This window comes from Tupaia chinensis, unplaced genomic scaffold (genome assembly GCF_000334495.1).
Source record: "Tupaia chinensis unplaced genomic scaffold, TupChi_1.0 Scaffold145741_1, whole genome shotgun sequence".
Classification (NCBI taxonomy): Eukaryota; Metazoa; Chordata; class Mammalia; order Scandentia; family Tupaiidae; genus Tupaia; species Tupaia belangeri.
Genome location: NW_006205599.1, coordinates 1019078 through 1045885, shown reverse-complemented (window position 1 = coordinate 1045885; position 26808 = coordinate 1019078). Strand labels below are relative to the sequence as shown.

Genomic DNA, 26808 nt, shown 5'->3' with positions numbered 1-26808 from the left:
TGCATGATCATATTCTCTGACTACAACTGACTTTTTTCCAGTGAAAAGTTATTGAAAAGACTCCAAATATTTGGGAACTAAATAGTAGACCTCTAAATAACTAAGGGTTCAAAGAAGAAATCACAAGGGAAATTGGGAAGTATTTTGAATTAAACAAAAATGAAAACGTATCAAAATGTCTGGGAACACCCTGAAGCAATACTAAAGGCAAATTTTACAACACAAAACACCTAGATTAGAAGAGGGGAAAAAAAAAGGTTTCAAATCAGTGATTTCAACAACCATTTTAAGGCACTTGAAAAAGATTAAATCCAAAGTACACTGAAGAAACTAAATAATAAAGAACAGAGCAAAAATCTGGACCAGCCTGTGGCCTGGTGGTTAATGTCGCTGTATCTCACAGTCAACCAAGTAGTTCAAGTCCCTGACCAAGAGGATTTAAAAACATGCCATGGAAGAGAGAAATAAACTTAAAAACAAAACAAAAAATACCTTTAAAAATCATTTGTGGGGGCCAGCAGGTGATGTGGTGGTTAAGGCACTGAACTTCCACATGGCTGACCACAGATGTGTGACCACACCATGTGAGTGTGCATGTGTTTCCCTGAGAGGAGAATGGAGAAGAAGGGATTGCAGTGTGGCCATCCCCCCAACCCCTCAGAAGGTGATTTCTCACTTTCCCTCTCTCTGTCTCTCTCCAGCAAGCACATGTACCCTATGGCAAAACAAACAAACAAACAAACAAAAAAACCTTCGTAATAATAATTAAGTATTAATAATTGGTTGGACTGGCCCTCTTACACAGTGGTGAAGCACGGTGCATAGGGAGCTGGATCCCACATAACTGACTGGTTTAAATGCTGGCCCCTATGATTTAAAAAAAAAACAGGCTGGACACACATTTATGTGTGTTCAAAATCTTAACGGGAAAGAGGAATGGAAGAAAAACAATCGTAGCATAGTCACGCCCCATTGGCGATGTTGTGTTCACCTCCTCTCCCAGTACAAGTGCACACGCTTCCTGGTAATAAAAAAAAATCTGTTAACTGTAAAAACACTGAGTAAGTATAATGTATCAACATCGACATCATAATTATCTATTAACTCTTACAGTATTGTTGATTATTTAATAACAAACTTTAAAAGGAAACAAAGAATAGTTACGTGTATATTATGGTTAAGTGAAATGCTGCTTTTGTGGGGGCAGTCAGTGACCACTGTACTAGAATTCCTGCTCCAGAACCACGAAAGCCAGAACCACAGTCCAGAAATGACTTTTTTTTTTAAAGAGGTTTTTTCCTTAGTGAACGTGCACTTACCAGAGAGAGAGGATAAACAGAGGTGATGAGAAAGCGAGAAATCACTCCCTTTGGGGGAAGGATGGCCATGCCACAATCCTTTATCATCTATTCTCCTCCTGGGGTCTTGGGCATGGACACAAATGCACCCAGTGTGAGTATCAAGCCACCGGGTTCAGGACTTGAACTGCGGAGGGCCATGTGGGAGTACAGTGAAGTAATCAGTACACCACTTGTTGGTCTAGAAATTATTTTTTTAAAAAAGATCAGAAGGGAGCCGACAGGTGGCATGGGGGTTAAGGGCACTGGAGTCACTTATGGCCAACCGTGGTTCGAGTCCCAGATCCAGTGGCTTGCTTTCTCACTTTCCCTCTCTCTCTGTCACTCTGTCCCTCTCTGGTCAAATAAAATAAATAAATAAATAAAGTTAAATAAAATAATTCTTTAAAAGAAATCAGAAGACACATATACTCTATGGAATACTACTCAGTCATAAAAAACAACAAGATCCTGGCATTTGATAGAAAGTGGATGAATATGGAAGATTTATTGCTGAATTAATCAAACTAGGCTATGAAAGAGAGACACTGTATGACTCCACTTAACATACCCTGACTATCCACACTCTGTGGCAGAAACTAAAAGATTAGAGGATCTAGAAGCATGGAAAATGGTTATGGATACCTGGTGACAGCGTGAGAAGAGGGTGGGAAAAGGGGGAGAATGTGAGGAAAGAAATTAAGGAGAAAAATAGGCCAGACATTTATGGAACACAGAAATGGATTATTATCTGTTGATGATAACGTGTATAGTATTCTCAACCGGACTGGTGTGAAGTGTATTTATGTTGGGTAAATTCACTTTATAAGCTAAGTGATATATACTGATTGAATGTAAAAAATATAAATAAATAAAAAATAAAAAAGAATGGAAACTGGGACTAGCAGATGGCCTAGTGGTTACATCACTGGACTCCAACATAGTCGTCTGTAGTTCAGGTCCCGGACTAGGTGGCTTGCAACTCATGCTGGGTGTGTGTGCGTGCGTGCCCAAAATCCCTGGAGGAGAACAGGGGCGAAAGGATTGTGGCATGGCCATCCCCATGGGGGTGATGTCTCTCTGTCTCTGTCTCTCTCTGGTGAGCATATGTGCCCTAAGGCAAAAACCTCTACCAAAAAAAAAAAAAATCATACAGCCATTCCCGGATTCCTGAATGTCAGAAACTGTGACATAATACATGTTTATTGTTTTGGGCTGGTAAGTTTTGGTAAAATGTGTTGTTCAGCAATAGATAACTAACACAACAAGTCTCCTATGACATTTCCTCCCAGCTCTTTCTGGTTCAGAGGGCTGGTTCACGCGACGGGAAAACCAGCCCAAGGACTGTTACAGAGCTTTCCTGCTTGGGAGTGGTTGGGTCAATACTATGTTACTTATTTTCCTATAGTAGGCTGAGTCAGATTTTAGGCACTCCCTTAATTCTCTTGTTTTTTTAATTTGCCAGAGGGTACATATACTTGCTGGAGAGAGACAAAGAGTTGGGAAGCAAGGAAGTCCTTCCCGCACCTGTGGGGCATGGTTATGCTACAATCTCTTCTCCTCCATTTCTCCCCCCTTTCGGGATGTGGGGCACGCATGAGCAAATGTCCAATATGTTTCTCAAGCTGGCGGGTCCGGGACTTGAACTTCACAGACAATCCAGCCATATAGATACCGGGAAATTATACATCATAATTCTTCTTTTTTCTTTTTTTTTTTTTTTTAAAGAATTATTTTAACCAATTTCATGTATTTATTTATTTAAATTTGACCAGAGAGGGACAGAGTGAGAGAGAGAAGGTGAGAAAGATAGCCACCAGGTCCGGGACTCAAACCACAGTCAGCCATGTGGGAGTCCAGTGCCCTTAGCCACCACGCCAACTGCCGGCCCCTTTTTTAATTTTTTTTTTTTTAAGAATTATTTTATGTATTTATCATTCTTTTTTTTCACATGAGTTTTGCCAGAGAAACACAAAGAAAGCAAGCCACCAGGTACGGGACTTGAACTGTGGGCAGTCATGTGGAAATTCTAGCACCTTAACCACCACACCACCTGCTGGCCCCACATTCCTTTAATTCTAGAGAGAGACCCAAGAGCCAATCACAGCTAGAACATGGAGTTTTATAGACAACACTTTTCATCTTTTTGTGTGTGCATAAGGATAATGTGTTGAGAAACTGAGCAGTTTCACCATCTTGAATTGTAATCAACAAATATTAGATGTAATTTATTAAGATACTAATCATTTACTGGTCTTAATGTTTTAAATTCCATTTTCAGCAAAGGCTATTATTTTTTGTTTGTTTTGTTTTGTTTGTTTGTTTGTTTTTGGAGAAGTTTTTGCTACAGGGCGTGTGTGCTCTCCAGAAAGATAGAAAGAGACAGAGAGACAGAAAGCGAGAAATCACCCCCCAGGGGGGATGGCCACGCCGCAATCCCTTCTCTTCCATTCTCCTCTCGGGATCTTGGGCATGCATGCACACGCGCCTGGCGTGAGTTTAAGCCACCGGGTCCGGGACGTGAACCATGGTCGACTACATGGAGTCCAGCGACACAGCCATTATGCTAACTGCTGGTCCCTACAACAATGGCTATTTATATAATTATAATTAATATTGGTGGTAAGTAGCAGAAGTGGAATGCACCTAAAACTTTTCACAGCAGGCAGTGAGCTAACATATTCTAATTTTTATGTTACAGAACACAATTTCAATTCAATACTGCCATACAACTTAAATATTAGTGCTACATTGAGAGAGGTGCAGGGAAGAGAAAAGTGAAGAGAAAGTAAGTATAATTAGCAAGTATAATGAAACCAGTAAGGTTTCTATTCCCCAAAAGAGATTCCGTCACTTTAAATTGAAAAAAAAAAAAGCCACTGAAATACAACACACAAACACGAACACTGATTCACCAAGGGGCATTGGCAAAGGAGTTAGGCTGGTAACTTTGTCCAGTAAATAAAAACTGCCAAACTGGTTCCCTCCCTAAGATGGCCAAAGGAGAGGGGAACATTAAATTCAATTTTCCTAAGTGGCTGAATATTATCTTCTGTTTGGTGGAAAATATACAAGAAGTTTTGACTCCTGACAAAACAGTGTTGAACGTGTGTGTGTGTGTGTGTGTGTGTGTGTGTGTGTAGCTCTTTTGTTTTGTTTTTGCCAGAGGGTGTGTGCAGTTGTCAGAGAGAGGGGGGCAGAGACTGAAAGTACCCCTCAAATGGGGCACACTCACATGCAATCCTTTTCCTCTGTTTCTCCATCCCATAAGGACTTGGGGCGTACACACACGTGCACACACACACACACACATGCAGCCCGTGTATTTTTATTTTCCAAGACCCTCAGGTTGGGATTTGAGCCATAGTTGAGCATGTGGGATCTGGCTACCTCTGCATAGCACTTAACGGCTGCACTATGGAGCTGGCCCAGTATTTTGTATGTTTTATAGAGAGAAATGATTGAAGCGGATCGTGAGAGAGAGAGGTTGGAAAAAACTTGTGATGAGCTGCCCCAGGAGGAGAGCAAAGAGCCTGTCACTGCCATGGCGATTTTCATCCATAGCACAGAGATGTTTTACTCCTGAGACTCAAGAACGGTCACATAAAACTCCTGCAGGAAAAAGATACTGCACATGACAAACTGCCCACAAATGCAGTTTATCTAAGAAAACATTCAGGAAATCTTGAAAATGATAAGAGTTTTAGAAATAATTATGTAGACATGAGAAAAGAAAGGCATGTGTGCCGTAGAATAAGCAAGGACTTCCAAAAGTTAATAGAGAAGTGGAATTAAAGCACGAGTTTATTCCAGTGCAAAAAAATATTTTTCAACGCACATAGGTTTTTTCATAATATGCATCTCCATGAATATTTTGAAGATCATTTTTGTTCAAGCACACATGTACACACCTATGCACATTCACATATAATATTTTCAGCAAGATGCTCTAAAGGAACACTGGCTATAGGTGACTGTTCAACTGCAAGTTGTTTTAGATTAGTTCCCTACTGTGTTTTGGAACTCTAATTTCTATCTAAGATCAGGCAGAAACCCATCATGTAATTTAAGGAAGAGCTATTCTGCTCGCGTCGGAGACTGTGCAGTGCTGTTTACCACCACTTGGTAGCGCTGTACCGCACCTGCAGGACTAACTCCCGCTTTATAGTTTAGTCTCCAAAGTTCTGAAATTGCAAAACGGTATAGTGTGACAGCTTTGCGGCACACATACAATCATGAAAAAGTTATGACTAAACAGGTTATTTGATTAAGAACAAAAATAAGCAGTGACAATTTGATCTACAGAAGAAATCCACAGGAAGGCGAGAACCGGAACGGCTCCTGTGATACAGGGCAGCTTCAAGGAAAAAGCATGTTTTAAGCGGGACTCTGCCGGGTAGCATGAGACTTCAGGGGATTGAAAGGAAGGTGTTAGATTAATAGAGGAGTGGGGGCAAAAGCAAGAAGAGTGTGCGCAGAAAAATTAGATTGATTTAGATCAGAACTGAAGATTATACTGGGAAGTAGTTTCTAGAACAAACAGGCCAGTGGACTCAGGGAGAAGGAAGGTTACTGGGTTTAAGTGGTCAGTGCACGGAGACCACAAAACCTGCTATTTAAGGATACAGGTTGTCCATGGACAGAATTATTTATTATTTATTATTTATTTATATCATTTGATTTTTTATGAATAACCTTTGTGACCATTTTATCGATCACTCCTGAAGGACTTTATTACTTTTTTTGGCAGGAATAAGAACAGGACACCAGGATCTTTATCCCTGATATATGAAGTAGCTTGAGAATCTTGCTTTATTTTGATCATTTTAATCTAAAAACAACTTTGTCTTAAAGTCCTTAAGTTATAAAAGAGAAAAAAATGTTTTCTGGTTCACTGGCGATAAGAGTAATAGATCTCAGTCCTTGCGCCATCAGAATACACACATTGAGGGACCAGCAGATGGCGGAATGGTTATGTCGCTGGACTTGTTCGGCTGCAGTTTGAGTCCCAGACCTGGTGGCTTATACCTCACACCAGGCACGTGAGAGGAAAATGGAGGAGAAGGGATTGGGGTGTGGCCATCTCCCCTGAGGGGGTGATTTCTTACTTTCTGTCTCTTTGTCTCTCCGGTGAGTGCACACGCCCTATAGCAAAAATCTCCCTCAAAAACAAATAAATAAATACACACATTGAGCAACTCTGTCTACTTCAGATTCTGAGCTGCTAGTTTGCTTTGAGGCTCTGAACTCAACTCTTCACTGAAAAGGCTGTTGTGGGACGAGCAGTTAGCATAATGGCTATGTCGCTGGACTCCCACGTAGTCGACCACGGTTCGCATCCCAGACCTGGTGGCTTAAAACTCACGCCGGGCGCAGGTGCGTGTGTGCCCAAGATCCCGAGAGGAGAACAGAGGAGAAGGGATTTCGTGGCCATCCCCCCTGGGGGGTGATTTCTCGCTTTCTGTCTCTCTGTCTCTCTCTGTCTGGCGAGCACACACGCCCTATAGCAAAAACCTCTCAAAAAAAAAAAAAGAGAAAAAGCTGTTGTAGACCCAAGCCAGAAGCTCCATGGCAAAGTGGGTGGTTCCAGGGCTTTTCCTCACGTCTAGGGAAATGTGTATCATAGAGGCTTACCTAGCTCCCTTTCAGATCTTCTAAATTCATGCACTGAGCCATTATAATAGGATTACGAGAATGAAAACTTCGTCTGATGATGATGTTGAAAGGTGGGGCTTTTGGGAAGAGATTACAATTAAGGACATCCAGGCAAGTCCCCATGACTGAGTTCTGGTGGGTTTACAAGGAGAGAGAATGAGACAGACAGACACGTGGAACACAGCCCCTGCTCTCCTGCTCTCTGCCATGTTAGGATGCAGCCCCACCAGAGGTGGCCCCTGGACCTGGGACTGTTAATGGATGGGAGAGTGTGGAGCTGCATCGTGAAGTCCTTGGATCGTTGGGTCCAGATCACTAAATTAGAGATCTGTCTCTAGGCACAAAATGAAACCACAACCACAAATGAAGTAGGTAGAAAAGAAGATTTAATAGGAAAGAAAGGAAGTACATCCAAAAGGTTCTTGGGCAGGCAGATTGCCAGGTGGCAAGGGCACCCGGTTAACCATTATTTTTATTACTAGAGGTCATGAATATTCATGGAGAGATTTGTTACACTACCTATGTCCTTCCTTTAAATTTGAATCCTCACATTTTTTCCTACACCTGGTAAAGAATGAGGAACTTGATCACCTAATTGCACACACCCAATGTGAGCCAAGTTGCCCCAATTAGACTGCCCAATTCATCGCCCTAGTGGGAATTAGGGCATTGACCAAAACGCTTGCTTAGGTCTTTTTGATAAGAAAAATCTACAAGTCATCCCTGTGTGCTTCCCTTAGGCCCCAAGAAAGGAAGATGGCAAATTGCCTTGCCCTCCTGGCACCCGGAACTAGACGAGCCTTTCCCTTTTCTCTTAGGGCTGCCCGCTCATGACTAACTGACTGCCTACCACAGGACCTCCAAACTATGAGCTGAATAACTCTGGTTTTTACAGATCACCCAGTTTCAAGTATTAATATTGCCTGTTATTCGCAACAAAATGGACTACAACAGTCTCACGGGGCGTAGACACTGAAGTTGAATAGACCTGTACCCAGAGATGACAGAAATGCCTGGGGATGGTGGGAAGAGAAGAGTTCTATTTCAATGCAATAATATAGTAGATGTAACTTACTGGACAACTGTGATCAGGAGTTGATTTGGAAAAATAAAAAGGAATTTAAAACATCTACAATCCTTGACATCATAAAAAGAATTGTATAGATGAACATACTGAAATCTAAGATGTATGATTAGGTTTACCTTCTGATCTCTTGGGACATCTGCACTCAAGTCAAACATAGATGGGAAATAGAATGATGGATGTTTAAAATGTAGTTCTTAAATTCTCCAAAAATATCAGGGCATTCAAAATAACAATTAATAAAAATATTCTTTATTTTTACATAAAGAATTTTACTCTTATCGTTTTAGTGACATGAGAGTCTATATTTTTCTTTCAGAATAAAGAGCATTATTCTTTTCTTCTTGTTCACGTCTGTAAGAAAAGGTGGCTGTAGTTACGAATACGAGTAAGGCACAGCGCTCTTCTGTACTGGATGAAACCCCGAAGGTCTTTGGGAGGCAGTAGTATATTCCGCACTTACACTGTACTTGGGTGGGCCCGGGAGGTAGACTGTGGCCGTAGCTCTGCGATGGCTCTTGGCGATCCTTGCTTCATCTGCTCTTGCTCATGTTTAACTCCTTCACTTTGATCATGGCTGGGGTGTAGTGCCTCGCTTCTAACAAACAGTATGCCAGAAAGATGAGTCACTTGCAAGATTAGGTTATAAAAATAGGGTGACTTCTGTTTTGCTCATCCGCTCGTTTGCTTATTCTGACGGAAGCCAGCTGTCTGGTTGCAAACACCCCCAGGAAGGGTCTATGTGGCAAAGAGCTCAAGGCAGCCTCTGGCCACCAGCTAGTGAGAAGCAGGGGCTGAGCCTAACAATCCATAAGGACTTGAATGCCGCCAATCCTCATGTGAGTGAGCCTGGAAACAGAGTCTTCCCCAGTTGCACCTTCAGACGACTGTAGGCCCAGCCGACACCTGGATGGCAGCCTGCATGTAACCCAGCCAAGTGCTCCCAGATTTTTTTTTTTTTTATGTGCTACATGGTGCATGTAATTATGAAAGAGAGAGAGGAAGAGAGAGGAAGCACCCCCGAGAGGGCATGGTCGTGCTGGAATCCTTTTTCCTCCATTTCTCCTTCCCATCTGGATTTTGGACAAATATGTGCATGTGGATTAGGCATGTATGCACACGTGCCCTGGCATGTTTTTCAAGCCACCAAGGCTAGGATTTGAATAGCAGTCAGCCATGTGGGATCTGGCTCTCAGTGAACAGGGCTTAACCACTACAGTAGGGGGCTGACTCAATAAGGTTTGTTAAGTCATTAAATTTTGGAGTAATTTATAGCCATAGATAATTTATACCGCCTTCAGTGGTTATGGTTAACTAAGTGAAATAAGCATACAAATTAAAATAATAGCTAACACAGACAGTATTTGCTATATGCCAGGTCGCTTTTCTAAGTATTTTGCATGTATCGATGAATTTAATCTTCACAACAACTGTATGAGGTAACTATTATTACAATTACATTTTATAAATGAGGAAATTGAGGCAAAAAGAGTTCAAATAACTTGCTCATGGTGACACAGGTAGTTGACCTGGGTTTCAAACTCAGTTTTGTGCCAGAGTTCAAGTTCTTTTTCTTTTTCTTTTTTAAATTTGCCAGAGGGCACATGCTCTTGACAGATAGAGACAGAAACAAAGAGAGAGAGAAGAGAGAGGGAGAGAGAGGAAGTGAGAAAGAAACCTTCATCAGGGATAGTCACACCATAATCCCTTCTCCTTTGTTTCTCCTTCCTTTCGGGATTTTGGGCATTTCCTCATATGTGCCTGGTGTGTTTTTCAAGCTGCTCTGTCTAGGACTCTTAACTATGCAGTCAGCTATGTGGGATCCAGAGGCCTTAACCACCATGTCACAGTTGGCCTTCTTTTTTTTCCTTTATTTTTGCCAGAGAGTGTATGCACTTGTGTATGCATGTGTGTGTGTGTGTGTGTGTGTGAGAGAGAGAGAGAGAGAGAGACAGATAGAGAGAGACAGAGAGACAGAGAGAGAGAGCTCTCCTCAGCGTGGCAGATCATGCTGCAATCCCTTCTCCGTTTCTCCATCTGTCAGGAGTTTGGGCACATGTGTAGACATAACCAGTGTGTTTTCCAAGTTGCTGGGGTCAGGACTCAAGCTGTGTTTGGCCATGTGAGATCTGGCTTCCTAAACCACTAGGACATGGGACTAGTCCTGAGTCCAGTTCTTTATTATTATTATTATTATTATTATTATTAGGTTTTGTCATGGGGAGGATGTGCTCGCTGGAAAGAGATACGGAGAGAAAAGTGAGAAATTACCCCTCCCAGGGGGAACGGTCATGCTCTACTCCCTTCCCCTCCATTCTTCTCCTGGGATTTTGGGCATGATGCACACATACCAGGTGTGATTTTCAAGCCAGGACTCGAAACACAGTTGGCTATGTGGGAGTCCAGCGCCTTAACCACCATGCTACCTGCTGGCCCTATGAGTTTAGTTCTTGATCACTGTATGAAACTGCCTCATTCCATCTTACCACAATAGAAGTATGCGTATTTTGTACAAGTAGTACCACATAGGGAATGGCCATATCTGTAGGATAAAGGTGTCAGGAGGATTCACAGACACCTAGTAGGATTTGAAGGATGGCGAGAAAGCATTTCAGGAAACTAGAATTGCATATGTCACGGTACGAGGGCACAGGCCGACAGTGTACTTGTCCAGGGCCTACGTTACCATTCCTTCCAAATGTTTGCCATCAGTCATGGTGGTCTTCCTCATAGTCTGACCTTCATTTCTGTTGCTAAACACTACCCTCTCTGAATTCTAGTAAGCCATTACTTTTTTAAAAATTTTTTTGGAGAGGTTTTTGCTATAGGGCGCGTGCGCTCGCCAGACAGACAGAGACATAGAGACAGAAAGTGAGAAATCACCCCCCAGGGGGGATGGCCACATTGCAATCCCTTCTTCTCCATTCTCCTCTCGGGATCTTGGGCACGCATGCACACGTGCCCGGCGTGAGTTTTAAGCCACCGGGTCTGGGATGCGAACCGCGGTCGACTACGTGGGAGTCCAGTGCCATAGCCATTACGCTAACTGCTGGTTCCCAATAAGCCATTACTTTTTATAGAAAGTGGAATACCTGATTCTGAATCAAGGGCAGTAATAGAGGCTCAGAATGAACTGAGCAGAAAAATCACCACATTTATTTTAACACATGAGGTGATTTAGAGGATTAACAATGGAGGCACTTGTCTCTTGTAGAAACAGAAACTTTTTTTTTTTTTCTTAAAGGTTTTTGCCATAGGGCGTGTGCGATCGCAGTAGAGAGAGGGGAAGCAAGAAATCATCCCCCAGGGGAGATAGCCACACTACAATCCCTTCTCCATTCTCATCTCAGGATTTAGGGCATGCATGCACATATACCTGGCATGATTCTCAAGCCTCCAGGTCTGGTACTTGAACCATGGTTGGCCATGAGAGAGTCCAGCACCTTAACCACCATGCTACCTGCTGGCCACAGAAGCACACGTTTTATAAACTTGCCAGAGGGTGTGGGCTACCAGAGACAGATAGAGATGGGGAAAGAATGTATTTCTTAATTGGGTTATACTCACACCACAATCCCTTCTCCATTTCTCCAGCCCGTCAGGATTTGGGGTATGCATGTACATGTACCTGGTGTGTTTGTCAATCCACTGGGGCCAGGATGTGAACTATGTGGTTGGCTATGTGGGATCTAGCTTCTTTAACTACTGGGCCATGGGGCTGGCCCCAGAAGCACACTGCTTACACACTGCCCACGTGCTGTCCACTCAGAGTGGCAACAATCACAACCCTGTTCAGTTTGAGAACCACAATCGAGTTTCTATATTTAAATGTAACTTTAGATCTGAAAAGTAGCTATTTCAGCTCCAAATAGTCTACTGATTATTTGATAGGAAAAATGAAGAGAACAGAAAAACAGGGGGCATTAAACATAATACAGAGTTAATCCCTGGAAAAATTAAACCACAGCATTAAAACACAGAGATTGTAAATATAATAATTAGGGATGCAGGCCCAGCCACTCTGAGTTTGTGTCCCACATCCATCTCAAGAGTTTGGGAGACAATCATGACATGAAGACCTTGATTAGTGTTGCTCTCTCTCTCTGAGGAAATAAGTAAACTTGAAAAATAATAGAGACCTAAAAAGAATGGTTGCCTTTCTCCCCCATTTTCATAATTTTCCTCAAAAGGTCACCAAAAAAAACGTACATACAGTTGTAGGAAATATTGCACGGAGGTCCTGCATACCCTTCACCCAGTTTCCCCTGAAGATAATATCTAGGGAACCAGCAGTTAGCGTAATGGCTATGTGGCTGGACTCCCACGTAGTCTACCGCAGTTCGTGTCCTGGACCTGGTGGCTTAAAACTCACGCCGGGCGCGTGTGCGTACATGCCCAAGATTCCGAGAGGAGAAGGGACTGCGGCATGACCATCCCCCCTGGGGGGTGATTTCTCGCTTTCTGTCTCTATGTCTCTCTCTGTCTGTCTGGTGAGCGCACGCGCCCTATAGCGAAAACCTCTCTAAAAATAAAAAAATAAAAATAATATCTAGCATAACTGTAGTGCAATATCGCAACCAGAAAATGAGCATTGCTACAACCTATTGACTGTATTCAGTTTTCTTCCATTTTCCATGCCTTTGTTTGAGCATCTGTGTTTACCTCTGTGCAATTGTGTCATGTATGTAGAATTGTGTGGCCTCTACAATCAAGACACAGAACAGAGGCTGGGCACAGCAGTAAGACATGACACTGCAAGGCAGAACTACATGGGAAGGTTGGCGGTTCACGCCCAGAGCGCTCCCTTAGTACGCCCAGTGTATGTGTGCCCATGATCCAGGTGGGCAGATACTGGGGATGGGATGCAGCATCAACACTGTGTCAGGGGTCCTGTTTCTCTCTCTTTCACTAACTCACAGAATAAATAAACTTTAAGATATAGAACTGTTCCATCACAAGGATTCCTTATGTCACATTTTGTAGCCACAGTCACCTCCATTCCTAATTGTCCTTAACTCCTGGTTACCACCAATCTGTTCTCCACTTCTATGGTATTATCATTTCAAGAATGCTACAAAAAAATGTTTTGAGGGACCAGCAGTTGGTGTAATGGCTATATTGCTGGATTCCCATGTAGCAGACCACGGTTTGAGTCCCAGACCCGGTGGCTTAAGCTCATGCCAGGTGCGTGTGTGCGCGTGCCCAAGATCCTGAGAGGAGAATGGAAGAGAAGGGATTGGGGCTTGGCCATCCCCCCTGGGGGGTTGTGATTTCTTGCTTTCTGTCTCTCTGGAGAGCACATGCACCATATAGCAAAAACCTCTAAAAAAATATGTTTCAAGGCTTTTTTTTTTTCACTCAGTATAATTCCCTTGAGATTCATCCAAGTTACTGCATGTATTAATACTTCATTCCTATTTATTGCTGAGTAGTATTCCATGGTATGGAGGTATCACTGTTTATCCCTTTATCCACAGAAGGACATTTGGGTCATTTCCTATCTTGAGTTACTAATAACATTTATGTGAGTATTTGTGCACAGGTTTTTATGGAAACGTAAGTTTTCAATTCTCTGGGATAAATGCCCAAGAGTGTAATCCTGGGTTGCATAGTAACTTCATATTTATTTTTGTTAAAAACTGTCATACTTAGTTCCAGAATGCCTGTATCATTCCCAACAGAGATATACTGATCCCAATTTCTCTTTGTCTTTAGCAGTACTTGTTTTGTCATTATATTTTATTTTAGCCATCCTGATAGGTGTGTAGTAATGTCTCACTGTGGTTTAAATCTCTATTTTGGTAATAACAAATTATAATTGAACATATTTTCATGTGCTTATTTTTAACCTATGTTTTCTCTTTAGTAAAATATATATTCATATCCTTTGCTTTTTGATGATTTCATATATGTGTGTGTGTGTGAGTATTATTGTTGAGGGTTTTTTTTGGAGACGTTTTTGCTATAGGGCACGTACACTCGCCAGAAAGACAGAGAGACAGAAAGTGAGAAATCATCCCTCAGGGAGGATGGCCACACTGCAATCCCTTCTCTTCCATTCTCCTCTTGGGATCTTGGGCACTCATGCACACGCACCCGGTGTGAGTTAAGCCACTGGGTCTGGGACTCGAACCGTGGTCAACTACATGGGAGTTCAGCAACATAGCCATTACACTAACTGCTGGTCCCCCACTGTTGAGTTTTGAGAGTTCTTTATACATTTTAGATACAAGTCCTTTGTCAGACATATGGTTTGCAAAGAAATTCTCTCAATCTGTCATTTGCTTTTCCTATCCTCATGATAGGATCTTTTGCAGAGAAAAAAATTTTAACTTCAATGAGGTTTAGTTATTAATTTATTTTATGGATTGTATTTTTTATTTCAAACCTAATAATTTTTTGACTAGTTCTAGATCCCAAAGATTTTCAGCACTCCCTCCCCTTTCTTTTCTTTCTTTTTACATTTTTTCAGAAACAGGGTCTCCCTATATTGCATAGGCTGGCTTCAAATTCATGATCTTCCTGCCTCAGTCCCCCAAGAAGCTGGGATTACAGATATTCACCGTTACATTTACATTAAATATTTTACATTTAATTAAGTGACCTATTTTAAAATAATTACTGTACAAAGTGTGGGATGAGGTTTTTTTTTTTTCCTATGGGTGCCAATTATTTTAGCATCATTTGTTGAAAAGGCTATTTTTCCTCTATTAGACTGTTTCTGTACCTTTATCAAAAATCACTTGGGGGAACCAGCAGTTAGCGTAATGGCTATGTCGCTGGATTCCCACGTAGTCGACCGCGGTTCGCGTCCCGGACCCAGTGGCTTAAAACTCATGCCGGGCACGTGTGCGTGCGTGCCCAAGATCCCGAGAGGAGAATGGAGGAGAAGGGATTGCGGCATGGCCATCCCCCCTGGGGGGTGATTTCTCGCTTTCTATCTCTATGTCTCTCTCTGTCTGTCTGGCGAGCGCACGCGCCCTATAGCGAAAACCTCTCAAAAAAAAAAAATCACTTGGGCATATTTGTAGGGGTTTATTTCTAGACCCACACAAATACTATGGGTTCTCTATTCTATTATATTGACATTTGTGTCTATGCCAATACCACACAGATGTGGTTACTGTAGCTTATACAATATGCTCATATATTAAGACTTATTTATTAAGACTACAGTGATTCTTCCCACTTTATTCTTTTTCAAAATTGCTTTAGCTATTCTAGGGTCTGAACCTTTGACATATATATATAGAAAGCAAAAAATCACCCCTCGGGGGGATGGCCATGCCACAATCCCTTCTCCTCCATTCTCCTTTCACGATCTTGGGCATGCATGCAAGTGCACCCAGTGTGAGTTATTTTAAACCAGCTGGTCTGGGACTCAAACCATGGTCAACTAAGTGAGAGTCCAGTGATGTAACCATTATGCCATCTGTGGGCCTTTGACATAAATTTTACAATAAGCCTATCTTATGTTACAAAACACCTTGCTGAGATTTTGATCAAAATAAATTAAAACTATAGTAAATCTTTAGTTATCAATTTGGGAGAATTTAAATTGTTATTAAACTGATTTCTCCCAATTAATGAACATGGTATATTTCTCCATTTATTTAGAATATACCCTACTAAGTTGTGGTTATATAATTCTTTTTATATATTGTTAGAATAGATTACCTTGGGACCAGCAGTTAGCGTAATGGCTATGTCGCTGGACTCCCACATAGTCAACCATGGTTTGAGTCCCAGACCCAAACCATGTGTGCGTGTATGCCCAAGATCCTGAGAGGAGAATGGAGGAGAAGGGATTGTGGCATGGCCATCCCCTCTGGGGGGTGATTTCTTGCTTTCTGTCTCTGGCAAACGCATGTGCCCTATAGCAAAAAACCTCTCAAAAAAAAAAAAAATAGATTACCTGATATTAGGGTTTTTTTGTGTGTCTAAGTTCAAGGGAGATAATGGTCTATAGTTTTCTCTTGGTGTTCTGTCTTTATCTGGTTTTAGTATCAGCATAATACTAGCTTCATAATATTCTTTTCTCTCATTTTCTGGAAGAAGTTGTATAGAATTGGTGTTAATTCTTCTTTAAAGTAGTGGCAGAATTTTCCAGTAAACCATCTGAGGCTGGAGATTTGTTTTTAGAGTTTTTAAATTATAAATCTAATTTTTTTAGTAGCAATAGTGCTATTCAAATAATCTATTTCATACTGAGCTGTGGTAGTTTGTGTTTGAGGAACTGGTTCATTTCAACTAAGTTGTTGAGTTACATGTGTACAGTGTAGTATTCTCTTGTACTTTTTTCATGTCTGCAGGGTTTGTAGTGACACCTCATTTTATTTCTAACACTGCTAATTAATGTCTTCTCTCTTATTCTTTGTCAGTCTTCTGGAGGTTTGTTAATTTTATTTTAATGATTTTGTCTACTGTATTTTTATTTTCATGTTCATTGATATATTATTTTTTCTCTGTTATTTTTATCCTTTTGCTTGCTTTGGGTTTATTTTGTTCTTCTTTTTCTTGTTCTTGAGGTGAGACATCTTCTTTGACCCACGGATTATTTAAAAGTGTGTCATTTAGTTTCTAAATGTTTGAAGATTCTCCTGTTATCTCCTGCAGATTACTTCTATTTTGATCCCTTGTGCTCAGAAAACATACTTGATGAGATTTAAATACTTTTAGATTTATTGAGGATTTTTTTATGGCCCAGGATATAATCTATCTTTATATATGTTCCACAGGCACTTGAAAACAATATGCATTCTGCTGTTGTTGGGTGGAGTTCTCTCCTTTTTTCCCAAGTTTATTTTTTCTTTTTGTTATAATATAGAGAAGAGATAGAGATAGACAGAGATAGAGATAGAGAGAGAGAGAGAGAGAGAGGAAATCACTCCCCCTACCCACAAGGGGATGGTCATACCACAATCCCTTCTCCATCTTTCTCTCAGGATGTTGGGTACATGTTCCCAGTGTATTTTTCAAGCCGCTAGATCCGGGACTTGAACAGTATGATTGGCCATCGGGATCCAGTCGTCTCAGCCTCTGTACCACCTGCTGACTTGGCATAGAGTATTCTTTAAGTGTTGACTAGATTCTGCTGGTTGACAGTGAAGCTGAGTTCTTCTATAACCTTCCTGATTTTCAGTCTTTTGTTCTATCAGTTGTTGATATATGGGTATTGAAGTCTCAACTATAATTTTCAATTGACCTATTGTTCTTTCTAGTTCTATCCATTTTTTTGTTTTATATAGTTTGCAGCTCTATTGTCTAGAGCATATATATTTTGAATTGTTATATCTTCTTAGTGGACTGACTCTTTCATCATGATATAATGTCTATCTCTGTCTATGGTAACTTTCTTTTCTGTAAAATCTTTTTGAGGTGATAGTAACATCAACTCCTACTTTTTAAAAATTTATGTTTGTGGGACCAGCAGTTAGTGTAATGGCTATGTTGCTGGACTCCCATGTAGTTGACCACAGTTTGAGTCTCGGACCCAGTGGCTTAAACTCACGCCAGGCGCAGGTGCGTGCATGCCCAAAATCCTGAGAGGAGAATGGAGGAGAAGGGATTGTGGCGTGGCCATCTCCCCTGGGGTGATTTCTTGCTTTCTATCTCTCTGTCTCTGTCAGACAAATGCACACACCCTATAGCAAAAATCTCTCAAAAAATTATGTTTGTGTAATATATCTCATATATATTTTTACATTCAACTTGCCTATGTCATTAAATTTTGAAATCAGTATATCATATATACTGAGAAGTGGGGGGTATTACTAATAGCAAATACCTTAACATGTGGAAGTGGCTTGAGATAATGGCAGGGGATGGAAGAATCTGGATAAAGCTAGAAAAAGCCTATAAGACATTAAGGGAAATTCTGGTGGAGGGTCAAAAGAAGAGATTATGAATGGATTGAAACTTTAAAAAACTTGGTTAAGTAGCTGTGACCAGAATGTTTATAGAAATATGGATAACAAAGGTCATTCTGATAAGATCTCAGGTGAAAACCAGGATTTTTTTTATTGAAAATTAGAGAAAAAGTCATCCTTGCTACACCTTTGTAATTTGGCTACACTGTATCATGCCCTAAGGCTTTGTGGAATGCCAGATTTAAAAGTGATGACTATCTGGCATTGAACATTTCTAAGCAAAATATAGGAGTTCTGTGGTTACTTTTAACTCTTTACAATGAATTAAAGAGCAAAAGTATGATTTAAAGATAGGATCTGCAATGAAAAGGGAAGCAGAGCAGACAAATTTGGAAAACTCGCAGGTTGACCATGCAATAGTAAGATGTGCTCAGGAGCCAGTGTTGAGTATGGCCAAGTGACGGCTGGCTTAAGAAATCAGCACAGCTAGAAAAGGAGCCAAGTGCTTATCATCAAGATGATGGGGAAAATGTGCAAGGAACACTTCAGAGACTTTAAGGATGCCCCTTCCATCAGAGAGCCAGAGGCCTGAGAGAGCAGAATGCTTTCAGGAGGGCCCCGTGAGGGCTCACTACCCTGCACCGCCTCAGGACTCTTCCCTGCGTCCTGGTGCAGCACTCCTCAGCCCTGACTGGTTCAATCAGCTCCAGGTAAGCCTTGACTCACCATGTGGCCATCACTCTGCTCACCACTTTGGAACCTACAAGTGGCAGACCTTGCTGGTATGAATGTGGTGGTAAGTGTACAGGTGTGCAGAACTCAAGAACTGTGGCAGTATGGCAACCTTCACCTAGATTTCGAAGAACGTTTCAGACAAACGGCGGGTGGGCGGCAAGGCAAAGACTTGTCACGGACGTAGAGCCACTGCAGAAAGCCCCTAATAAGACAATGCCAGAAAAAAATGTGAGGCATTCGTGGTGAAAGTATAGAGTCAGAGCTGCTGCAGAGAGTTTCATGAGAACAATGCCTAGTGGAGCTGCAGAGGTGGGACTCTCAAGACCCCAGAACTGTAGAACTACATCGTGCAACATTGACCTGGGAGAACTTTATGCATGAGATGCCAAACTGAGAGCTGCTATGTAGACTGAGCCCAGTGAAACCTTGGGAGTAAGGCTGCTCCACACTTTGGAGGCTTAAGTCTCCAGTATGTCCAGGGGGCAGTATACAAACTGAAAGTTTTTTTTTTTTCCTTAGACAGAGAGACAGAAAGTGAAAAATCACACACACACACACACACACACACACACACACACACACACCAGGGGTGATGGCCATGCTGCAATCCCTTCTCCATTCTCCTTTTGAGATTTTGGGCACGAACACACATGGTGTGAGTGTTAAGTCGCTGGATCTGGGACTTGAATTGTTTCAACTACATGGGAGTCCAGCTATAACCCCATCTGCTGGTCCCAAGCAGAAAGATTTTCCTGGAGTTTTAAGGTTTAATGTGTGCCTTCTTGAGTTTCAGATTTGCTTGGGGTCTGTTACTCCATTTTCTCTTGTAGAGTGGGAATATTTATCCTAAGTCTGTCTCACTATATTTTGGAAGCATGCAATTTGTTTTGATTTCACAGGATCGCAGCTGGACTTTGGACTTTTGAGTCAATGCTTGAATGATTTAAGACTTGGGACCATTGGGATGAAATGTATGTTCTTCGCATGTGAGAAGAACAAGGATTTGGGGGAACAGGGGTGAGATGTTATGCTTTGAATGTGTCCTCCAAATGTTCATGGGTTGAAATTTGGTTAGTATTAGGAGGGTGAAAACTTAATCTGACTGTGGTATTATATCAAGAAGTGGGGCCTTTGGAAGGTAATTAGGATTAGACAAGGTCATCAGGGTGGGGCCCCATGACTGAATACTGATGACTGTATAAGATGGAGAGGCCAGAACAGACACAGGCTCTGGGCATGCTCTCCATGTGATGCCTGGTGCCCCCCTGTCTGCAGAGAGCCCTCGTCAGCCAGAAGGTTCTCACCATATGTGGCCCCTCAATCTTGGACTTTCGTTCCTTACAAATTACCCAGTCTGTGACATTTAGTTAGTTACAGCCGCAGAAAAACAAACTGAAGTTCTATTCTCCCTCCTTTGGACACTAGGAGCAGCACCCTGCCCCTCTGTTGCCTTCGACGGCGTACCAACTCTTACTGCCTCGTTGCCTCTGATAGGTGGTGTAAGCTCATCTGCCGATCTGCTGACACTACCTGCTGAGGGAACTGGAGCACTGCCTGCTTCTTCCATGCAGGGGATGAAAGGTCAGCTCCCCTGCCAGGCCTGCTAAGACCATCCGCAGTGGAACTGGAGAGCTGCCTCCCACTTCCATGGATTAGGCGGTGGGTGGAAGATCAACTCCCTGGTTGCCTCTGCTGAAACCATGTTGGGGGTGGAAAGTACAGTTGCGTCATCAGTGTTTGACTGGACTAGTACAAGTATTGCCAATAAGGTTTTCTATTGTTAGGCCACTCCCCCCCCTCCCCATTCTTTTTCTAGAAAACAGGCCTTTCTTAGCTCTCTGTTTTGTCTATGCCTGTTCATGGTGCTGAGTTGGAGGCTTCTGCAGTACCCTGTCTAGAATGTGGGAGGAAATAAGGAAACCCAGGGAATTCGCTACCATGCTATTTCTTAAGTCCTGAGATCAACTTTTCCCCATCTTTCCCTCTTTTTTCCCACTTTTTTTTACACTTGATTTTTGTGTTATGCTCATTTTTTTTTAGGGAGGACCTAGGAGGAATGGGTCTGTTCTATCTTGATAGAACCAGAATTTTCCTCAAAAGGCCATTTTTCCCCCTTTAATTGCCAGATGGTACATGTACTTGCTAGGGAGGGGGCAAGATTACACTGCAATCCCTTCTCCTGTATTTTTCCATCCTGTCAGGATTTGAGATACACACACACATGCCTAGTGTGTTTTTCTTTCTTTTTTAATGATTTTTTTTTTTTAGGGTATACCAGAGAGGGAACATGAGAAATCACTCTTCAGGGGGAATGGCCATGCTGCATCCCTTCTCCTTCTTTCTCTTCTTGGGATTCTGGGCATGCATACACATGTGTTCACTATGTTTTAAAGCTGCTGCATCTGGGACTCAAACCATGCAGCTGGCTGTGTGGGATTCAGTCACCTTAACCATATGCCACTGGCTGCTTTCCCTCCACTCCCAGTGTGTTTTTCAAGTTGTCAAGGCTGGGATTAGGACTGTAGTTGGCCATGTGGGATCCAGCTCCCTCAACCACTATGGGGCTGGCCAAAAAGATCATTTTATTTTATTTTAAAGAATTATTAAAGAATTATTGATTATTATTAAATTTCCTATATGGCACACGTGCTTACCAGAGAGAGACAGAGGGAGGGAGAAAAAGAGGGAGGGAAAGTGAGAAAGCAAGCCACCAAATCCGGGACTCAAACTGCAGTCAGCCATGTGGGAGTCTGCACCTTAACCATCACTCCACTTGCCGGCCCCCGAAAAACCATTTTAAAACAATTGCTTGGTTTACTACTGTAGTCTCCCCCAAGTTGTCAAAAGTCATGAATTTTGTACTTAAGCAATTTATAGCCTAGACCCTACTCTGTACAGATGCATAGGAAGTAACAGAAATGGCCCAAATCTAAATCATGCAGGTTACAAAGAGACTTCTGGTTTCTGGTCCATCATGTGAGGCACTTGGAAGCCATCACTCCGTCCTAACCATAAGTAGAAAACTAAACAAACTGAAAATGAACAACACTTCTTAGATTTGTTATAGAAGTGAGGTTACAGGGCAAACCACTGCCTTCAAAATCAGAGACAGGCAGAGAGAGAATCATAACATACCAGAGCAGAACCCCATAAGTGAAACCTCTGAGAGAACCAGTGCTCCACGGGAACTGTAATAGAAGAATTGTGAGACTCAGCTGGAAGTTAAAAAGACTTTAGCAGAAGTCAGGTGTAGAGGTTCCCTGCACTTTTGCAAGTTTTACCTCTAGGGGGTTTCTCAGTATTCTATGGGAACCCCGAACCTGAGAGGGCTTGCCCATAATGTTTTCTGATTCTAAAGAACACACCCTGAGGTCCAGCTGGAGAAGACATGAGTTTACTTACGTTGGAGAAATAACGCTCCTCTGATAGCTGCGAGGAGAATGGTCCACCCTCCGTGAGTGCAGGCTCAAGTTTTATACAGTTAAGAACAAGCACTCATCAATCAATTAAAGTTCAATGCAGACTCCCTGTCACTAAGACAGAATTTGGTTTGTATTTGCTTGAAGGTTACCATAAAGGTTAGCTTATCGATTGACAGAATCAACAGAGAACATTTAGGGTTCAGTGACCTTAATCTTGTGATGTTAATGGGGGGAGGGGGTGTGCCTACCTTTGGAATGGCCCTGGCAGTAGGCCAGTACCATGAGGTGAGTGGCATGGTCACAGGATGTTCACCAGACCCAGGCAGACCAGGAGCTGACTCTGAGGAAGATAGAATGAAGAGGGATGGGGAAGGAAAGCTCAATGTTTGGAGCCTACTCTCACCCAGGTTCTCACAGTGAATATCAGAGAAAAATCTTCATGCTTCTGGAAGTGGTAAGGGAAGAGTAACCATTTGCAATATGCCAGAGCATTCAAAGATAAAGAAAAAAAATTTATTGAAAAAAAGCCAGAGGAGCAAAGATAAGGATTAAATCCAACTTCTCAAGCAAGGAGAAAGCAGAGAACAATATTTAAACTGTTGAGAGAAAAAAAAACATCACCAGTTAGAATTCTGTTTTCTGAGAAATATCCTTCAAAAGTGGAGGAGAAATAAAGATGTTTGCAAACAAAATTGAGGGAATCTGTTGCCAGTAGATTTGCCTTGTAAGAAATATTAAAACAAGTTCTTCAGAGAAAAGGAAAATGGTATAGGTCAAAAATCTGGATCTACATAAAAGGAGCAACAGAAAAAGAATAAGTGAAGGTAAAAGAAACTTCTATTTCTTAATCGACCTAACAGAGAGTTTGTTCAAAATAATAATAGCACCAATGTATTTGATAATTATAGTTTACAAATACAAATTAAATAAATAACAGTAATTGTATAAGAGATGGCCAGAAGGGATTAAGAATATTTTGTAATAATAAGGTATTTGCCCTTGCAAAGTTGAAAACACTGTTTGAAAGTAGACTTAATTAGTTGTAAATGTGTACTGCAAACTTTAGGGCAACTACTACAAAAAATTTTAAAAAGAAGTATAATTGATACGCTAAGAAAGGAGAGAAAGTAGAAATGATAAGAAAAAGTATCAGTACATTACATTTCTATGGGATTTCATGGTTTGCGGAACACTAAAAGAAATAAAAAAGGACTGGACAATGGTGCAATGGTGAAACGTGATACTCTGCAAGACAGATCCACACAGGGAGGTTCCTGACAGTTGGCTAGAGACCTCCCTGTGCACGTATGCCCATGATTTGGGCTGGCTGAGACTGCAGTGCAAATCACAGCCTCACTGTGAGTGTATATCTCTGTCTCACACTCTCTCTCTCATAGAACTAAAAAAAAGAAAAAAATGACAAAATGAAAACATCAAAAATTATATTATAGGGTTGCCCCCCAGGGCCTGGTGGTTTAGGGAGCTGGATCCCATATGGCCAACTGAACAGTTTGAATCCCAGACTTGGTGGTTTGAAAAACATGCTTAGCACATGTGTGTGTGTGCTCCAAATCCTAAAAGGATGGCAAAATGGAGAAAGGATTGCAGCATGGCCTCCTTTCAATCCCCCCCACTCATGGGTGCTTTCTCCCTCTGCCTCTCTCTGTTCCTTATCAGGTGAGTGCATGTACCCTCTGGCAAATTAAAAACATACAGATGTGTATAAAGACACATATGTATGTATTATGTACACACACACACACTCTCTATCTCTCAGCAATGTTATAAGGTATGTACTGTAGATATTGTTTTGCCTAAGGTCGAAAACCTTGTAAGTGAAAGGGTTACACTTTTTGTGAAACTTTAGCCCCGTGTTCCTATTGTGAAACTATAGTACCTACGATAAATGATTCTTTATTCTTTCGGAAATCACATTTCTAACAAGTAATCATGGAATGTAATTTTCCTTTTTTGAGGTATGATGACTTACATGTCAGAGAGATCTGAATTCAAATTCCAGCTCTACCACTTATTAGCTGGGCAATCTTGGATAAATTACTTAGCCCTTCTGTCCCTCAGTTTCCTTCTGTCCCTCAGTTTCATTTGTAAAATGGTGATAATAAAAAATACTATTTGAGGATTAAGCTAATCACACATTTAAAGTAGAGTGCCTAGCGTATTATAAGCAATGGATAAATGGTAAGTATTATTACAGGAATAAATAAAGCCAAAACAAAATACATACAAATAAACAAAGAATACCTTACTGCATTTCCATAATGAGGAAGAAATGATTCAGACCAAAGCTTTCAAAAATGGGGAGGATGCACCTGTCCATGCCTGCTTGGTTGTGTAGCACGTCACACATTCTTTTCTTTTTTTTTGGAGAGGTTTTTGCTATAGGGCACATGCGCTCCCCAGACAGACAGACAAAAAGTGAGAAATCCCCCCCCAGGGGGGATGGCCACGCCGCAATCCCTTCTCCTCCATTCTCCTCTCAGGATCTTGGGCATGCACACACACGCGCTCGGTGTGAGTTTAAGCCACTGGGTCCCGGACTCGAAACGCTGTCGACCACATGGGAGTCCAATGACATAGTCATTATGCTAACTGCTGGTCCCCACATATTTCTTTATAAGCATTGACATCTCTGTAATTTTAGAAATGAAAGAAAGTTAAAAGTTATCTATTTCAAGCTTCTCATTTTAAAGATAAGGCAACAGAGGCTGGGAAAATTGAATTACTTCCTGTTGCACCTAGAAACATACAGAAGAGTGAACAGGGAACAAAAGACATCCAGACTCCAGAAGGGAAAAGATTCAGTGCTGTAACATCTTAAAGAGTAGGTCTGAAAGACATAAACATCCCCCTATGTTCTAGATACAAGGAATCAGAGAAATGCCTGCATACATCTTCATGGAAGCCTCTAAAGGGGTAATAACTGGTAGGCCACCAGATTAAAACTTCCCTGGCTTCCAGAGGTGGTGAAGGCTACTTTGGGGAGTGCCTTCTCACTATTGAGAAGAGGCCATCTTCTACAAATAATAGTGGAGTTAAAAGGTGGTGATGGTGGATACAGAAGGTGTATTTCCACATTATCTGATTCCTGAGATGAGGTCGTAATGGCAAATATCACTCATCCAATCAGCAAACAGTCGTTTAAATAGCAAGGTGCCCCAGAACACACAAGAGATGCAAAAGAAGTAAAAAATACACAGACCAATATTTTATGTTAGTTATTGTGCTTTTATCCATTTCTTAAACTAATCTTAGAAGCAATTTCTAGATTTCTTTTACTTGAAAATGATGAAAATTGATTTTTAAAATGAGTATTTTTCATGTCAGTATTTTTTCCAAAGTCTATTTCTTTATTTCATGAGATAGAGACAGACACCCCCAAGAGTCTTTGTGCAGCATTTCATCCCCATACTCAGCAAGATCCAGATCACAGACACATGAGTGCCCAGTGTGTTCAGAGGCCTCCAGATGCAAACTTGAAATCTTCCCATGTAGGTCAGCCTCCCAGAGTGTGTCTGGCCCCCACATTTCTTAATAAGTTATTCTGCTAGTTACTCATAATTTTATATATGTGTTTAATTGCCAGAGGGTACTTGTGGTCACCAGAGACAGACAGAGGAGAGAGAGAAAGCATTCCCTCAGAGGGGTGTAGTCAGGCTGGAATCCCTTTCCCTCCATTTCTCCATCCCTTCAGGATCTTGGGCAAACATGCACATGCGCCCAGCATATTTTTCAAGCCACTGAGGTTGGGACTTGAATCATGGTCAGCCACATGGTCTATGACTCCCTAGGGCTTAACTACTACATTACAGAGTTGGCCTGAATACCTTTACTTTTATATTGGTTATAAGCTAAAATAAAGTCAGGAAACTAGTAAAGTGTTTTTTCTGCAAGGTCTTTGCAAACCTCATTGATTCATTTTCTGGGATATAAACTCAGAGCTTTTTCCATGCAGTACAGTTGTGTTACTGCCATGCCATTGCCTGTATGGACCCCTCACTGATTCATTTTAAATGATATCCTTATCATAAATGTGGTCTCTGTTGCTTTTGTATGCAAGTGTATTTTGTATAAAAGAAGACTTGTAAAGCATATTTAAAAAAATAGGTTCAGGAATAAAATTTTGACTATTTCTATCTTGCCTCTGGTTTCAGGCTTCAAAGAATAAATTAAGGCGAAAAGAAAATTTATGAGAGATGTTGAATAAGGGTAAGTACTAGGCTATATCTATTAAGTATTTTAAAAAGATGTAAAAAGCAGTTTTAAAAACTTTTTTTTTTGGTTAGAGAAATCTTAAGTGAACAACAAAAAAAATTTTCACAAAATAATAAATAGATAACCAGAGCTATCTCTTGTAAAATTGCACATTTGGATATTTGTGTATGTACCAAAATAACTCTGAATTCACCCAATTGTTAAAATTGATTTTTTCCTGAGTCTTGGAATTTCAGATTTTAATTTCTATATACTTATTTGTTTTTCCTAATTTTCTTCTAAAATACATTAGTCATATCTGGTCTTTTTCTTTTGATTGTTTCCTTAAATGTTCCAGAGAATCAAATTTGAAGTGGAAAGGAATACCAGAGCAAAGTCCAGAATGACTAGGACTGACAGGTGGGGTGGTGCTTAACATGCTGGACTCCCACATGACTGACTGCAGTTTGAATTCCAAACCTGGTGGCTTGCTC

General features: G+C 41.3%; 1 long non-coding RNA gene across 2 annotated transcripts; it reads left to right on the top strand.

The window, feature by feature from the left end:
- The first annotated feature begins 22421 nt into the window (after positions 1-22421).
- On the top strand, positions 22422-26794 carry LOC102495308 (uncharacterized). Of its 2 annotated transcripts, none has more exons than XR_337391.3 (3): positions 22422-22556; positions 26275-26329; positions 26673-26794. It is a non-coding gene; the product is annotated as an uncharacterized LOC102495308 (long non-coding RNA). The 2 variants fall into 2 exon arrangements; XR_003547898.1 differs by having other exon boundaries at positions 22422-22926.
- The last annotated feature ends 14 nt before the right edge of the window (positions 26795-26808 follow it).